Source organism: Giraffa tippelskirchi, chromosome 14, assembly GCF_054371585.1.
Source record: "Giraffa tippelskirchi isolate mGirTip1 chromosome 14, T2T-mGirTip1v1.2.pri, whole genome shotgun sequence".
NCBI lineage: Eukaryota > Metazoa > Chordata > Mammalia > Artiodactyla > Giraffidae > Giraffa > Giraffa tippelskirchi.
In genome coordinates, this window is record NC_137288.1 from 35,226,433 (window position 1) to 35,241,481 (window position 15,049).

At 38.7% G+C, this 15,049-nt stretch overlaps 1 protein-coding gene across 2 annotated transcripts in view; it reads right to left on the bottom strand.

Annotated features, from left to right (window-relative positions):
• The window catches only part of MAPRE2 (microtubule associated protein RP/EB family member 2), a 208,534-nt gene extending 193,874 nt beyond the window's left edge, over positions 1 to 14,660 (bottom strand). For both annotated transcript variants that reach the window (XM_081562455.1, XM_081562457.1), the window contains exons 1-2: positions 14,388 to 14,660; positions 13,427 to 13,519 (exon numbers count right to left, since the gene is read on the bottom strand). The gene's annotated coding sequence lies outside the window, so the exon portion shown is untranslated. The remainder of the gene's footprint in view (positions 1 to 13,426; positions 13,520 to 14,387) is intronic.
• Between the last annotated feature and the right edge of the window lie 389 nt (positions 14,661 to 15,049).

Below are 15,049 nucleotides of genomic sequence, written 5' to 3' on the forward strand. Positions count from 1 at the left end.
CAAATGTGAATACAATCCATATTTCCTACACATTCCATCAGTCATTAGTGGAGGAAAAATATGAATAATTTATTGGTGACAAGTTAGAGTTAATCTGCTGACAACTTAAATCATGCTTAATGATTCCTAAGGATGTGGGGCTGTGGGGAAAAAAGGGCATGCTCTTTGTTATTAAGAAGAATAATTCCTTGAAGGATCAAGAAAATAATTTCACCTTCTATGGAAAAAGTCAGCACACAATTATCAAATCTGTTTCCTCATAGTATAACAATCTTAGGTAAATATTTCTTCTTTCATTACATTTATAATTGATATTTCTAAATATAACAATTTTATGTGGACTCATCCACAGATATATAATAAGGTAATATTTGTTTAAAATTATTTTTTAAGTGCACTTATTTTTTTCAATTGGAATATAATTGCTTTACAATGTTGTGCTAGTTTCTGCTGTACAACACCATGAATCAGCTATACCCGCTCCCTCTTGAGCTTCCCTCCCACTCCCTGCCCACCCCTCAATCCCACCCCTCTAGGTTAGCACCGAGCTGAGCTCCTTGTGCTATACAGCAGCTTTCCGCTAGCTATCTACTTTACACATGGTGGTATATGTATGTCAACGCTACTCTTTCAATCCATTCCCCCCACTCCTTACCATACTGTGTCTACAAGTCTGTTCCTATGTCTGAACCTCTATTCCTACCCTGCAAATAGGTTCATCAGTACCTAAATGCACTTATTTTAAAAAGATCCATTTTAGATGATTGCATTTGAAAAAAAAATTTTTTAATACTTAAATTAAAAATAAAAATGAAAATTATTAAAATGTGCAAATTATATAGAATAGCAGTCTATACAGAGAAGGCAGTTGGTAACAGGGCTTGAAAGGTAATGAGAGAACATTTTTGACAATAAGGAGAGGAGAAGATAAAAGAATTGAGATACCTTGAGAATTGCCCATTTTAGGTAAAATTTAGGTGAACTATAATGACACAAAAAGTTAAAATGGACCAAACACTTATCATGTTATATGTGCAATGTTTTCCATTTCATTTGCAAAATGATCCCTCAAAATGAATGCTATGGTTTTTGCTCTCTTCAGATGAGGTACAGATTTGTTTCTTAAGGTCATAGAGCTTTTAAGGTTTTGCGTCAGTGTCAGCCTGAAGAAGATGGGGTTCATGCTTTTGAACACTCTGCTGTTTGGACTGTTGCTCCCCTATCTCTGGGTTTGCCCAGTGTTATTCCACTCTGCAGGGCCATTTTCCAAGGAGATAGCTAGTTAGATATTTTCCAGAATGATCTTCCTTCATTGACTGCAGTTTCTCATCTTTCTTTCCCTGATCAACTCAGCAGACTCACCACTTTTTATAAAATAACTTTGTATTTTGAAACAGCCCAAGATTCACAAGAAATAACAAAAATAGGGGCAACCCTCATAGTCCAGTGGTTAAGAGTCCACCTTACAATGCTAGGGACACAGGTTCGATCCCTTGTCTGGGAGGATTCCATGTGCTGCATAGTAACTGAGCCCGTGTGTCACAGCTACTGAGTCCGCATGCCCTAGAGCCCATGTTCGGGAACAAGAGAAGCCACTGCAGTGAGAAGCCTGAGTACTTCAACTAGAGAGTAGCCCCGCTCTCGAGGCAACTAGAAAAAGCCTGTGTGCAGGCATGAAGACCCAGCACAGTCAGAAATAAATAAATAAATAAGTAGCAAAAATAGTGAAAGAGTTGTTGGTATTATTAGTATTTTTTATTTTAGCCATTCTAATAGGTGCATAGAGGTATCTCCCTGTAGCTTTAATTTACATTTCCCTGATGGCTAAAGATATTGAGGATCTTTTCATATCCTTACCTGCCATTCATACACTGCCTGGTAAAATATCCGTTCATCTTTTGTCAATTATCTAATTGGATTGTTTATTTACTGTTGAGTTTAGAGATTTCTTTATACATTTTGAATACAAGTCCACTGTGAGGTATATAATTTGCAAGTATTTTCTCCCAGTTTGTGGCTTGTGTTTTCATCACAGCAAAAATTTTAATTGTGATGAAGTTCAATTTGTGGATTTTATTTTCATAGGGATCATGTCTTTAGTGTCATGCCTAAGAACTCTCCTCCTAACTCCATGTCGTGAAGTTTTCCTCTTATGCTTTTATCAAAAAGTTCTATGATTTTTGCATTTCATGTTTAGATCTGTGAGCTATTTTGAATTGAGGCAAGGGTCTTTCTTACTTATTTTTGCTCATGAGTGTCCGATTGATCCAACCCCATCTGTTAACAAGACTATCTCTCCTCCCCACTAATTTCTAAAAACTGCCCTCACCATTGTTGCTAATGGCCTCTTACTTTCCTAATCAAAGGAACAGTGGCCCATAACAAATTTTAGCTAGGTAGTACTGGTGTTGATGGTGAGTGATAAGAGTGAAACCAGGAATTCACTCCCCTAAACGTTGAGAGGATGGAAGGGAGTGCTGGTCTACCAGCCACCACGTTGAAGGAATGACACATGTTCAGGGATGGTGGGAGCAGTCATGCTTCTGTACAGGTCCCTCTCAGGTAGAAGAAACCAGGTCCCAAAGCACAAATATTCTTTTCCAAACTGTGGTAGAAAATGATCTTTCCAGAATATTTTCATCTGTACTTCTTGAAAATAAGAAGACAATATTGTAGTTTTAATTTCTCCTTTCAAAATTATTTTTTTCCTGTTGCAAAATTGATATATGCTCATCGTAATATTATACATCTGGAAACATTAAAACACTTCTTCTTCTTTTCTTACCATCTCCTCCTAGTCCTTTTTTTTCTTCTCCAGCTCCATCTCTTCTAATTTCTCTCCTTCTCCTCATTCATGGGGATGATACACATAGATTTTATTTATTATTTTTTAAAAATTATGTATTTAGTTTTGGCTGCTCTGGGTCTTTGTTGCTGCATGCAGGGCTTTCTCTAGTTGTGGTGCACAGGCTTCTCATTGTGGTGGCTTCTCTTGTTGCAGAGCATGGGTTCTAGGGTGTGTGGGCTTCAGTAGTCGTGGCTTTCAGGCTTTGTTGCCCTGTAGCATGTGGAATCTTCCCAGACCAGGGATCGAACCCATGTACCTGCATTGGGAAGGTAGATTCTTAACCACTGGATCACCAGGGAAGTCCCGTATAGAATTTACAAGGGTGTCTGCTTCTGCAGAAGAAGAGAAAATAAGAGTAGTAGTTGAAGCGAATATGATAAAAGTTGACATGTTCAATCTTGGTAGTAGGGATATGGGAGTCTCTGTCTTTTCTATTCTGATGTGCAGGCTTGAAATGTTTGAGGACTAAAATGAAAATGAATAAAAGCCCTCAAGGCATTTACTTTTGGGTTAAGAGACACTAAACATCTATGACCTTTATTATTAAAATGGACTGACCGAGAGGTCAGAGGCAAAGCATTCCCACCATCTCGCAGATGGCTGAATGCTGCTCTTTACTATTTAAAATGTGCCAGGACTGTTATTAAATGACATGAAAAATAAGAGAGTGTAATCTATTCTGGACGCTGGAGGAGATGATGGATGGGAGATGGACGAGATTTTCTCCTGGTCTCTTTATAGGCTTGCTATTTCTTGGTAAATGTGACAGAATGAATAAATGACCTGTATGGCAATTTTGGGAAAGTTCTTGATGTGTTAAGATAATAAGAACAGGCAAGTGAGCTGACTGCAAGCTATTAGCTCAGCAGGTCAGAACTGCCCTTCAGAGTCAAGTCACAAGTTTTATAGGTTTTCTGGGTTTAGTTTGCTGATGGGTCTGCTGCATTTGAATATGTTTCTTTTTGGCCCTAATCAACCACCTGATTAGATTCTGGAGACTTCATATTGAACATTAATAGGTTCTAAAGATGGAGGCGTCTGTCTAAAAGGTGTAGCATTTTTCATTCATACTGTATAGTGGTGTCCATGTATTAAAGTGAAACAGAGAGTTAGGGCAATCATTTAGATGATTCAGGAAAAAAAATTCACAAGTCTCCAGTTACCCAGACAGTTCTGGGTAAATCTATTTTTGCTACAAAATATTCAGAAAGTTACTTAATCTGTATATATCTATGCAAAATGATGTCAAACTGGGCTTCTTTGCCTGTCCCTAAACACATAAATTTACAGATAATGCTGTTTTTTCCTTTGGAAAAATGAGAGCAATACTTTGCTTGGAAAAGTTTCCTAATGTTGGAATCTTTTCTCACCTTGGACAAACCTCTTACTCTTCCTGGATCTCCCCTTCTTTGGCTTTAGAATGAAGGGTTTGGACTTTATGAACTTTAAGCTACCTTTTATCTTCATGCTTATAAATAAAAACCCTTATGAGTTCCCTCTCCCGTTTAAAAAAATAAAAACAATTTTTAAGAACAGTTTCAGGCTCACAAGAAAATTAAGAAGGCACAGGGATTTCTCCTGCCCCCATGCATACATAGCCTCCCCCCACTATCAACATCCCCCACCAGACGGAGGGGGCAGTTATAGGTTTGTAATGTGTTACAGTTGATGAACCTATATCTACACATCATAATCACCCCAAATCCATACTGTACATTAGGCTTCACTCTTGGTGTTACACATTCTGTGGGTTTGGACAATATATAATGACTAGTATCCTTCATTATAGCATCATTCAGAGTATTGCACAAAAGACAGAGTATTTTCATTGCTCTAAAAATCCCCTCTACTTCACCTATTTATCCCTCTTCCTCCTCCCTGCTCCACAAAATCCTTGGAAACCACTGATCTTTTTACTGTCTCCAGAGGTTCGCCTTTTTCAGAATGTCATATAGTGAGAGTCAAAGTGTTAGTTGCTCAGTCGTGTCCAACTCTTTGCAACTCCATGGACTACAGTCACATAGTGGGAATCATGTAGTATGTATGCAGCCTTTTTCAGATTGGCTTCTTCCACTTAGTAATATGCATTTACGTTTCCTTAATGTCTTTTCATGGCTTGATAGCTCATTTTTTTAGCACTGAATAATATTCATTGTGTGGATGTACCAGTTTACTCACTGAAGGACATCTTGGATGTTTCCAAGTTTTGGCAATTATGAATAAAGCTGCTGTAAGCATCTGTGTGCAGGTTTTTGTGTGGACAAAAGTTATCAACTCCTTGAGTTAATACCAAGGAGTGCAATTGTTAGATCATATGTTAAGAGTAGGGCTTCCCTGCTGGCTCAGCAGTAAAGAATCTGCCTACCAATGCAGGAGATGTGGGTGTGATCCCTGGATGAGAAGATCCCCTAGAGAAGGAAATGGCAATGCACTCCAGTATTCTTGCCTGGGAAATCCCGTGGACAAAGGAGCCTGGCAGGCTACAGTCCATGGGGTTGCAAAAGTATAGGATATGACTTAGCAACTAAACAACAACAACAAATTTACTGTAGAAGAACAGGCACCATAATTTTAGGTTATGATTATTTTCAACTAAGGCAACATAGAAAAATGAGGTTTAAAAGAATATTTCATGGGAACTATTATATAGCTTGTTTAAGAGAGAATAGCCTCAAAGTAATATTGTTTTCTCCAATCCCTTAGCCCAGCATCTAAATTGGATGTGTGGTGGCAGAACTATCATTTTCAGGTAAGAAGTATGTGTTCCTGATACTAAACCAAATTGCTTATATGATTTTCAAGCACCAGGCCCTATATTGTATTTTTGGAGTCATCTATTTAGCAGTAATTGACAATTATTTATTGAGCACTTTTTAGGTGACAGGACTGTTAAATACATAATAACGAACCACAATAACGTGCGGTCAGTGACATCAAGAACCTTTCAGCTAGTGCGATATACAAGCGAAGAGGAAATTATGTTTCATCGTGATGAGGGCTGCAATGATTTGCATAAGGAGTTTCACACCCAATTCTGGAGGTTACATGGATAAGAGAACTTGACTGTCACAATATTCTTGGAAACAGCAGACTGGGAGGGGTGTTCTAGGTGGTGCAAAGGCCCAGAGAGAAAGACTACATAAAACTGCTTGCCAATTAATATCAAAATATCTATTCTGTCCTATGTTGTCTTGTATTTTCAAGACCAGTGCTTGGTATGGTTGCTCTTACAGTCAAGGCTGTGTGAAGCCTTATGGCACAGTCATCATAGCTGTAATAAAAATTTTAATGTCAATACTTCTATAAATTACATTTGTTATTCATTCTTCTAAATTATTACCTGTTCCCCTTCTTTTGATTGCAGTTAAATTCTATTTAAGTTTTGAATGGTCATAAAATATAAATAAGCTGTTAACTTATGGATGTTTTGGGCAGAAAAACAGAGACATTTTTCTACTGTGAAAACATGTTGAAAACTCACAAAGATGATTTAAGAATATATTTTGTCAGAGGAGAAGGATTTGGGGTAAATTTTTCATTTAACGTCTTTAGTTACTTTTCTAAAGTGATTTTTCATAATCCTTGGGCATTTTTTTTGGTAAGCCAATATTTTTGTCCCAAGTAAAGTTGTTAGAAAACTTTCACAAAATAGCCCTTCAACTGAAGGATTCTGGCCAAGTTTGGCATTATAAATCCATATATTTTTTGAGGAATAGAACTTTTCTATAAATATTCACTCTGGATGAATACTCCTCCTTGGAAATGTTCTTTATTTCAACTCAAATAAATTTTACATTGGTTTATGTGTCTTTTGTTTATTGAATAGGAGATATAAGTAGTTTCAGATGTGATGGAAATCCTTTTTATTCTTCAACTGACTTTTATTTAAACACTATCTATAAAATACTTGTTTACAACTAGAGTCTTTTTTGCTTGAGGACAGCTTAAAACTGCTGAAATATACACAGACTCATTCTTTGAAAACAGTTTGGGGCTCTTTAGAGAAATGTACATCAGTTGCAGGTCATATATTTCATATTAAATTATCCATTTTCTTGGACTGTGGACTGGAAGTACGTTGCTATGAACAAATAGAGAACAGTATTTTAAGTATATAGCCAAACTACATTTGTCAGTACAGGAGCTTGCTAAGGGATCTTGCATAATATTAGCCGTCTTTGAGAGTTTATTGTTGGTTTAAGGACGCTCTCATTGTGAGATTTTTTAAAAAGACAAACTCACTGAATCCTTAGAATTTCTGCATAAGAATGTCATAATCATAAAAAATGTGTTATTTATGTCAGTCATTTTTACAGTGTCTCTGTGGTTTCAGTTGGATGTCATAACAGTGATAAATGAGCATTGGGATACTATTTCTTAAAGTCATTCAATTGATATATCTGAGCTGAGATGCTGTTTCTTTTCCTGTTCTGTTTGTTTTGTTTTGTTTATTTTTGGAGCAGAGAAAGGTTTATTGCAGGGCCACGCAAGGAGAGGAGGTGGCTCATGCCCTGAAAAGCCTCAAGCTCCCCGAAGGGTTTCAGGAAAGCATTTTTAAAGGGCAGGTGAGGGACGGGTCACAGGATACATGATCAGCTTGTGCACAATTCCCGTTTGCTCTTTAAAGTAGATGCAAATGTTTGAGTTGTTGGTAGAGAGCAGAGTTACTTAGTTTCAAGGGGGTGAGTGGGATATTCTTTAGTGAAATAAATTATTTAAAAAATGGTTTCAGTAGAGGAGAGAGAAACACTACTGAGTTAGCAACTTGATTTTAGATGTGAATTAAGTGTCTGAGTATGGAAAGTTTATACCACAGAATCACAGCCAAAAGAAAAATTATATTTGCTTTAGACTAAATGTAGTAAGAAAATGAGTTTCAGGAATGTTCACTAAGGCTCACCCAGAGCAATCATTCCCAACCTTTTCTCTGTTGAAATATCCTTGATGTTCACATATGTGATAGATTCCCTTGGAAATATCCAGATGTTGAAGGAATTCTCAGTATTTTTTCACACATCATAGTGTATAACTGCTACTTCTATTAACACTTACTGACATTGTGGTAAACTGTGGACTGCTATTCAGGGTTAGTTGCGGTTATACACAGTTCTCGTATATTCAAAGTAAATGAATGAGAAAGACATAGGATATGCTTGAGTTCACCCTGTATCATATTTTAAAAAAGAAAACAATTTAAAATGTTGATACTTTATTTTCAGCAAACACACTACAGCATGCCTCATGCTTGAACACTGTATGCTAGTCTATTTGATAGCATATTTGATGACTACTCATCTCGAGGACACTGGCTATGGAGAATTATGAATTATCAAGATTTCACTGTTACTGTTGGGAAGAGGATTTCAAGACCTGAATTAACTGTGACATACTGATTTTATTGAAGGGAGCTGTTCACCAACAGCATTTATTGATTATGTTTCTAAGAGAAACGCTTTGATGGAATTTTGAAATCAATATGTATGTGTATTTCCATTAGGACTTCAAATCAATTGTTGTTTTTATGGAGATGATGATGACCCACCTGGGCATTAAAATTGATGAATTATGGATAAGAATAATGAATGCACTTCATTTACATCAATCATGATTTTTCAGAATCTCTGGTTGGGTATCATTTCTGGAGGGCTTGTGATACTGACCAGGGTTCTTGGCCTTCTCCAATTAATAGAAATCGACTACAGGCCAGATAAGAAATTCAGGCAAGGCTTTACTGGGGCCCCTGCTGCAGCGGGGCAGGGTGAGAACAAACAACAGATTCCCTTGCTTGCTCAGTCCCTGAGGTGGGGTGAGTTTGCTCCTTAAATGGGGTGAGAGTAGGGATGTGTCCAGGGGTCAGGCTGGTGGAGTGGCTTAGGTGGGTTTGCCCACCCCTCTGGTGGTGCTGAGTGCAGGGGGCATGTTCAGTACCCTGCTTCTGCTCTCAACACCCTGTTTTTGCTTCGGGCTTCTCAAAACTGACAGTTGGTCTGTTTATATCTTTTGTCCTAACTGTGCAAGCACGCAGTTATGTTTAGTGCCATACAGTTTCTTTATATTTTGTTGCTTGAGTAGGGGTTCATTCCAGGTGTAAGTATTACAGCACTGCAGCAAAGAGTCCCAGGTCCCAGCCTGTCTCATATGGAGAATTAGAACTTGGACATATTTGAATAAATATTATATGCCTGTTGTTGTGCTTGGCCAGGTTGTATGTGTTTTTGTTAGAATTAACCAGATTGCTTTTCTGTGACATGCTGTTTAAAGGTTGTAAAGGCACAAGTACATGCAATGACATCATTTACAAGATCTGAAAAACAGACAAGGTAAAGACATGGAGAAGAGTGGCTCTCAAGTTTTTCTCCAGTGGAGAAATAAGAAATTATACAACAAATATATAAAGAATACTTTGACAAAGAAAATATTTGAAGTGGAAGAATGCTGTTTTTATCTTAAGAACAGCTGTTAAATATTTTCCTTTAATATGAATTAAAATTTTACATAAGCAGAGTAATATATAGAAAAAATAATGTAAGCTTCACTTTTTTTTCCCTTATAAAACATCTTGAGGGCAGCAAGAAGACTTTAGTGAGATACTAAGAAAGAGAAAGGAAAGCCCTTGTGTAGATAAAATGGAAAGGGATGGGTTAGGTGAATGTGTACTGTAGACACACGTAGTGCTGGCTTATTTTGTAAACAGTGCAAGACTTGAGTCAATTTGTCTGCTGTTCCCTCAGGTGAAGAAGCAACAGTTAGAACTGGACATGGAACATCAGACTGGTTCCGAATTGGGAAAGGAATACATCAAGGCTGTATACTGTCACCCTGCTTATTTAACTTGTATGTAGAGTACATCATTCAAAATGCCAGACTGGATGAAGCACAAGCTGGAATCAAGATTGCCGGGAGAAATATCAATAACCTCAGATATGTAGATGACACCACCCTTATGGCAGAAAGCGAAGAAGAACTAAAGAGCCTCTTGATGAAAATGAAAGAGGAGAGTGAAAAAGCTGGCTTAAAACTCAACATTCAAAAAACTAAGATCATGGCATCTGGTCCCATTACTTCATGGCAAATAGATGGGGAAACAATGGAAACAGTGAAAACAATGGAAACTTTATTTTTGGGGCTCCAAAATCACTGCAGATGGTGACTGCAGCCATGAAATTCAAAGATACTTGCTCCTTGGAAGAAAAGCTATGACCAGCCTAGACAGCATATTAAAAAGCAGAGACATTACTTTGGCAACAAAGGTCCATCTAGTCAAAGCTATGGTTTTTCCAGTAGTCATGTATGGATGTGAGAGTTGGACTATAAAGAAAGCTGAGCACTGAAGAATTGATGCTGTGGTGTTGAAGCAACTCTGGAGAGTCCCTTGGACTGCAAGGAGATCCAACCAGTCCATCCTAAAGGAGATCAGTCCTTGGTGTTCATTGGAAGGCTTGATGTTGAAGCTGAAACTCCAATACTTTGGCCACCTGATGTGAAGAGCTGACTCATTTGAAAAGACCCTGATGCTGGGAAAGATTGAGGGCAGGAGGAGAAGGGGACAACAGAGGATGAGATGGTTGGATGGCATCACCGACTCAATGGACATGGGTTTGGGTGAATTCCAGGAGTTGGTGATGGACAGGGAGGCCTGGCGTGCTGCAGCTCATGGGGTTGCAAAGAGTTGGACAACACTGAGCGACTGAACTGAACCAAACTGATAGCTGAGCCATTGTGACCAATTGTACAGAAACATCACTCTCCAAATACCCATGTACTCCTGCAAATTCTCTAACACTCACATTGTTAAATACGCTCATGTGACTAGTTATGGTGAATGAGTTGTGAGTAGAAGCAGAATTGATGTGGGTCACTTCTAGGGCAAAGCATTTATTAACAGGTGTGTGACTCTCTGGTTCTCTGTTTCTTATTGTGGTGACCTGGGAGCCATGTGTTTCAGATGGCAGATCTATAAGGGGGAATTAGACTGGGTCTCCAAATCACCACTTGAAGGGAACTGTCTTGAAGATACTCTAGACTCATGGCAGACTTGCTGTGTGTTAAACTACTGAGAGATCATCCTTGTTGGTTTTGCAGCAGAGCTTACTCTATACTGACTAATCAATAGCCAATATCTCATATTCCATTGCTGGTGCTGGTCAATGTTCTGGAATGAAATTCTTAAGCCCATTGACTTTGTTCTAAAGGAACGTGAGTCCCCTAACCTTTCCCTTCTATTCTCCAATGCCTTTGTTTATAAATTAAGTACAGAGCTTTGACCATAATCTCTTCTATCTCTTTCTTTCCTTTATTACAAAGTTTGTATTTAAGGCTCAGTGCTTTTAGCTAGATAAAGAAAGATACTTCATGTTAGACTGGAGTAGGCTAGGTGATTGTTATTCACGCTCTGTTTTGGTGTTGCTAGATTTTTATTAAATAGAACCTTTGAGACTTGAACCTATTGACGATATCAGTGATGTCAGCACAGCTAATCTCACCTAAAAGAAACCGGGGCTTCCCAGGTGGCACAGTTGGTAAAGAATCTGCCTGCAAGGCAGGAGACGTGGCAAAACTGGATTCGATCCCTGGGTTGGGACGATCCTCTGGAGGAGGTCGTGGCAACCCACTCCAGTAATCTTGCCTGGAGAATCCCACGGACAGAGGAGCCTGGAGGGCCAAACGTGACCGAGGCAACTGAGCACGCATGCAAGAGAAACTGGGGCTGACAACCCCTATCGTCTAGATAATGATGATGGTGAAGGTGATACTGATATCAGCTAATATCTCAGTGGCACTCTGCACCAATCAGTGCTCTAAATCCTTTCTATATATTAAATTATTTAGTTACTTTATAATGAATGATTTTCTCCCTATCCCTAATTGCTGTGAATACCAATCTCATTTTACCACTTTGTGAAATCTCTCCCGACTTCTGCAGAAACAAATTGTCACTCTTCTGAGCTTCCTTACCTCTTTATACATATCTATATTAAAGCCCTGATAACATTATATTACAATTATTTGTTGTTGTGTCTGGGTCAAAACATACTTCACAAAGGATGTTTCTTGTTCAGTTTTGGATTCCCAAAGCTTAAATATTGTCTGTAACATCAATAAATGTATGATGAATGGTTGAATAAATAAATGAACAAATGAATGAATAAAGGAATGAAATTTTATGAGGCTTTTGTTTCTTATGGTTAAGAGAAAATAGCTAACTAAGAGACTAGAGAAATTTTTTTACAGTTAAAACAAAAATTTTTTCACAGCTTTAAGGTAACCCTAAAATTTCATTAAAATAATTCTAGGCTTTTTCTTCAGTGCAACTTTAATCTTCCTTGGCCTAGCTACTGAGATGTGACCCAAAGGGGAATGACATAAGCATTTTGAAGGATTTATTTTTAAGAAGAATTTTCTTTTATGCTTAGAAAGTGCTATTTCAGACCCTTGGAACATGGGTATAAAATGACCTATGGTTCTCAGTAAGGGTCTGCTGCTGCTGCTGCTGCTAAGTCGCTTCAGTCGTGTCTGACTCTGTGCGACCCCACAGACAGCAGCCCACTAGCCTCCCCTGTCCCTGGGATTCTCCAGGCAAGAACACTGGAGTGGGTTGGCATTTCCTTCTCCCAGTGATGGTCTAAGGACCTAATTTTTCTTAAGAAGGAGATATTGGATCTCTTAAGTAACTTGAAAGCAAGGATATAGAAACTTAAAACCTAGCAGCAGAACAAAAGTACTCCTTGATGCTTCACTAGGTTACTAGTCTACATTGTTATTATACACTGTTTTTTTTTTTTTTAAATTGGAATATAATTGTTTTACAATGTTGTGTTAGTTTCTGCTGTACAACAGTGAGAATCAGCAATGTGTATACATATATCCCTTCCCTCATGAGCCTCCCTCCCACCAACACCATCACACCCTCTAGGTCATCACAGAGCACCAGGCTGAGCTCCCTGTGCTATACAGCAGGTCCTTACTAGTTATGTATTTTACACATGGTAGTGTATAGATGTCAATGCAGCTCTCTCAATTGGTCCCCACCCTCTGTGCCCACAAGTCCATTTTCTATATCTGTCCCTCTATTCCTGTCTTGCAAATAGGTTCATCAACACCATTTTTTCTAGATTCCATATATACTATTATTACTACCAAAAGAAACCAATAATGCAGCTGAAGGTTTTCTTTAAGTTTAGGGAATATCTGGAGCTCACTTCTGAGAGTGTTTCACCACAAGTGGTTGGATCATATGTATATTTTTTCAACAGCTCTTAGGAGTCCATAAAGAATATATCATTATAGAGATTTCATCTTTGTGGTAAATATATGTAAATAGGAACTCTTAAACTCTGACAACCAATTGATTTGTACCAATATTCATAAAAATAATAGATTATGTTTCACAACTGAATTTTGATAATATTTATACAATCTACAAAGTAATTTTACTAGTGTAAAGTACTTATTCAATGTATAGAAACAGTTCCTGAGGCACATTGAGTGGGTGTTCTTATTATTAATTCTTATTTTACAGATGAGAGGAAACACACTCTTGGTAGATTACTTAACTTGACCAAGACACAGATGACTCACATTTTATGTTCTGGCTTAGATCTCATGGTCCCAGTACGACAGTACTTGATCCTCCTCCCACTGATCCAGCTCCACGGCCAGCCTCATTAGGATCTGGAGGAGAGTGGCAGGAAGTGGAGATGGGGGCTAAGAAACATTCTGATAGATTATTTAAAGTTTACTCATGGGACCTAGAAACTTCAAGTGTCAGAAGCAGAACTGACATCAGAGCTTACGGTGTGGTTGTCGATAAGCTCTATTCATCTGGCCTAATGACTGAGTTTCAGATTTCTCTCTCTCTTTCTGTCTTTGTCTCTCTCTGTCTCTTCCTTTCGGCAATTTGTTTATCTACAGAGACATATGATTCATTCAGTAAATACTTACAGCGCTCTCATCCACTTCCCTGGAAAAATTTCCTCCCTGATGTCTGCCTGGCCCCACTGGAGTCTCACAGCAGCTTCTGAAAGGAGTAAGTTCAGCACTGCTGGCTTCTTTGCTGACTTAATTGGCATTATAATTGGGAGCAAAAAAGATCACATAATTGTACACAAGCTACAGGTAAGGGCCTATGTAAGATATTTGGGGTGAGGAGAAAATGCAATAAAACACTCCTCAAGGAGTTTTTAACCTAGTAAAATAGTTTCTAGGCCTACAAATCATGTGTCAGCTTATGGTTTTTCCTCTCTTAATCAACAGAGATATTTCAGTATTCAAGACTCAGTGTAACTAGGAACAAAAAGACGAATTCATTTATTTAATAAATAGTGGGTGGCTACTATGATCAGGTGACATCCTAGGCCCCATGGGTGCAACGCAGCCTGAGACGACCTTATCCCCTGCCTTTCCTCAAATGGGAGAAATCATTTGAAAGGAAGTAAACATACAAATAAATGGTGCAAGTTGTGTTACCTGTGATGAGAAAACAAACAAACAAAAAACCCAGAGGGCTAAGAAATGGAAAAACACATCTGAATGGGATTACCTTCAAGTAGGATGTTCAGAAACGGCATCTCAGCGGAGGTGGCATCTAAACTGAGATCTAACAGGGGGACAGGAGACAATCTTACGGAGAGAGAAGGGAACAGTACATACAGGAACTCAAACACAACCTGGTGCAGGCAGAAGGGAGTTTTTGGCTATGTGAGCAGGAAGTCCAGGTGTAGATCTCATTTCAGGGCACCCTGGAGTCAAAGCCTTAAATGATGCCGTCAAGAGTTGGTCCTACTTCCACCTGGCACCTTTGCTTTCCGTGTGTGACGTCATTCTCAGGCGCCTCCTCGGCAGCTCACAGCCCGCCTGGAGCAGCGCTCATCCCTCTGAACCCAGTGGACTGATGGCGGGTGGAGGTTTATCCCGAGGGGAAAGGCATTCTGGTTTAGTATAAACAGTGGCCCCCTAAACATGAAAAGCCTTGAATCCTGAATCAGTTCAGAACATAAGAGAGAAGATGAGAGTGGCCGATGCAGGGGTGGCAATGGGAGAAGCAAAGATTGGGTGGGGGCGGTAGCTAAGGATGCATCGCCCAGGTGTTAGAGAGAACAGCTTGAACTGCGTACTCGGAACGTTGGGAAAGCTGTTCATGGTTTTGAAATGGTAGTGATATAATTTGATTTGTCTTATTTCACAATTTCTAAGCTATTTCTT